Genomic DNA, 3652 nt, shown 5'->3' on the forward strand with positions numbered 1-3652 from the left:
CCCAGTAGCTAGCTATTTTACATTTGGTAGTGTATATATGTCAGTGCTACTCTCTCACTTCGTCCCAGCTTACCCTTCCCCCTCCCCATGTCCTCAAGTCCATTCTCTACGTCTGTGTCTTTATTCCTGTCCTGCCCCTAGGTTCATCAGAACTATTTTTTTTTTAGATTCCATATATATGTGTTAGTATACAGTATTTGTTTTTCTCTTTCTGACTTCACTGTGTATGACAGACTCTAGGTCCATCTACCTCACTACAAATAACTCAATTTCTTTTCTTTTTATGGCCATGCACTGGGATATTATTCAGCAATAAAAAGAATGAAGTACTGATTCATGCTACAACATGGATACACCTCAAAAAAATTACACTAAATAAAACAAGTCCATAACAAAAGACCACATATTGCATGATTCTAGTTAGATGAAATGTCCCAAATAGGCAAATCTACAGAGAATAAGGTAGATTAGTGTCAGCCTAGGGCTGGGGTAAGGAGGGTGCAGAAGGAGAGTGAAATTAGATTATGCTGATGGTTGTACAACTCTTTAAATCTACTAAAATTAATTGAGCTGTATACTTTTTTTTAACGTCTTTATTGGAGTATAATTGCTTTACAATGGTGTGTTAGTTTCTGCTTTGAGCTGTATACTTTAAATGGGTGAATTTTATGATATGTAAATTATATAGCAATAAAGCTGTTAAAACAAATAACTAGTCAAAAAAAAACCCTCTTAAGCTAACATTTTTGTAAAGCTTAGTTGTTTTTCTCTTCAAAGGCTAGCATATTTAAACTGCTAAACTTCCATTTTTTTATTTTCTTGAAATTTTTGTATTTCCTTATATTTATGTAAGCCCCATTAGCTCTGATAAACCAATCAAGATAAACCTTCTTAAATTTAAGAGGTATAATTTGACTTATTAATTAACATTCTGTGGAGGTAATAAAATATTTCAGACTCATAGAGAAACACTGAAAACTTTCAGCTTCAGTTCAACAACCTCAGCCATGTGCCAAAATAAACCGAAAAAACACAAAAACCCACTGGCCTGTATCTCAATGGCCTGCTCCTTTCAATGCTTTCTATTTCTCTCAATATTTTCTTAACCGATTTGAGCTCACAAATAATAAGCAAACTATCAAAAAAAAAAAAAAGAAAGAAGACTAACAAATCAGATTCTCCCTCTTTTCCCACTGGATAGAGAATAGACCCCCAGTGTCCTGACAGAGATCAACAAACAGACCATAAAACCAACTGTCAATCATTGCTGGCCACCATGAGAATAGCCTGAACTAAAATAAAACACAGAGTCAGAAAAAAAGCAACCAAGGAAAAAGAAAGTTAAAAAAAAAAGAGAGATGGTATGAGGGGAGAAACAGAGAGTCAGTGAAGGTAAAGTTTTATTGACGCTTAAAATTCACTCCAGGCACCAGAAAAAAGGTGTGCCTTAAACAATCCATGAAACCCCCTTCACAGACAACAGCTTAATTGCCTCTGGCAGGTAAGTTAAGTCCACGGAGCATCACAGTGGGATGCCCTGCAAAACTCAAAGCATAGTGTTCAAGAAGTTAGACATTGCGCAGAATACCTGATCAGGACTACTCAAAACTGTCCAGGTCATCAAAATCAAACTGACACATTTGGAAACAATCCAAATATCCTTTAAACAACAATCGGGGACTTCCCTGGTGGTGCAGTGGTTAAGAATCCGCCTGCCAATGCAGGGGACACGGGTTCAATCCCTGGTCCAGGAAGATACCACATGCCGTGGAGCAACTGAGCCCGTGAGCCACAACTACTGAGCCTGCGCGCCTAGAGCCGGTGCTCCACAACAAGAGAAGCCACCGCAATGAGAAGCCCGCTCACCACAACTAGAGAAAGCCCACACGCAGCAACGAAGACGCAACACAGCCAAAAATTAAAAAAATAAAAATAAAAATAAACCAATAATCGGATAAACAAAATGTGGGTTGCTCATCCAATGTAATGCTATTCATCAATAAGAAGGAACCAACTGCCTACTGATACACGCACAACAGAGAGATGAACCTCAGATGCATTATGCTCAAAGGAAGAAGCAGATTCAAAAGGCTATATCTTGGACTTCCCTGGTGGTCCAGTGGTTACGACTCAGCACTCCCAATGCAGGGGTCCCTGGTTCGATCCCTGGTCAGGGAACTAGATCCCACATGCCGCAACTAAGACCTGGCACAGCCAAATAAATTTTTTTTTTTTAAAAAGGCTATATACTATATGATTCCACTTGTATGACAGTCTGAATATGACAAAACTATAAGACAGAAAACAGCTTAGAGATTGCCAGAAGCTAGGGGTGGGAAGAGAGACTGACTGTAAAAGGGACGTCAGGGAATTCTGGAGGTGGGGCAGGGGTGGGGACGATGGAACTGTTCCCTGTCTTGATTATGGTGGTGATTATGTGATTGTTTATGTTTGTTAAAGCTCATTTTTTGGGCTTCCCTGGTGGCGCAGTGGTTGAGAGTCCGCCTGCCGATGCAGGGGACACGGGTTCCTGCCCAGGTCCGGGAAGATCCCACATGCCGCGGAGCGGCTGGGCCCGTGAGCCATGGCCGCTGAGCCTGCGCGTCCGGAGCCTGTGCTCCGCGACGGGAGAGGCCACAACAGTGAGAGGCCCGTGTACAGCCAAAAAAAAAAAAACCAAAAAAAAAAAAAAAAACTCATTTTTTAACTAACACAACATTGTAAATCAACTATACCCCATTAAAAAGTAATTTTAAAAAACATTTTTTATTTTTAAATTTTTCTTAATTTTTATTTTATATTGGACTATAGTTGATTTATCAATACAATGTTGTGTTAGTAAACTCATTTTTTAGAAAGGGTGAATTTTTACTATATTAAAATGAAACAAGGAATACCTAAAATATTACAAGAAAAAGTTATAGAATCTAATAGGTGAATGAGTAAAGTGTCTAAACAGGAGATTCACAAAAGGGGAATTTCAACTAACAAGAACAATATATCAATCTCACTGGTGTCCAGAAAGCAAAAGCAAGAGACCACTTTATACTCATCAGATTGCCAATCAGAGAGATGGATAATACCGAACATTGGCAAAGATGGAGACAAAGGGGAATTCTCCTATGCTGGGTGATCAGGGATGGACTGGTCCCCCATGCGGGACAGCACTTGCCCAGTGAACAAGTAAAGCCCCTCCGGCTCAGCAACTCCACACCTGGAAACATCTCCCAGGGAAACTGGGCAAGCCCAGAAGAGGCAGGACAACATGTCCAATGCCAGCAGCACTGATGGTAGCAGGGTGTTGGAGGGAACCCCCATGCCTGTCACAAGGAGAATGAGTAAGTGAAATGTGAGGATGTGTGCTGTGGTATACCATGCAGCACTCCGATGCAATGAACTCAATGTTCCTGCATCAACACAAATAGATATTAAAAACAATGTGTGGGGGGGAGGAGGAACAGAATGAGAGCTATCGCCTAACAACTTAAATGTAATTTTAAAACGTGTGTAAGATTTTAAAACCAGCATAGGATTGTTCAAGGGACTGTTTGGACACTACCCAAGGACCCAAAGAAAACATTTCAGAGGGGATTTGTGGGGTGGGGGAGGGGCACAGGAGACAGGGAGGAAAAGGAGGTGGGAGTCACCTGGA

Source organism: Physeter macrocephalus, chromosome 14, assembly GCF_002837175.3.
Source record: "Physeter macrocephalus isolate SW-GA chromosome 14, ASM283717v5, whole genome shotgun sequence".
NCBI classification, from domain to species: Eukaryota; Metazoa; Chordata; class Mammalia; order Artiodactyla; family Physeteridae; genus Physeter; species Physeter macrocephalus.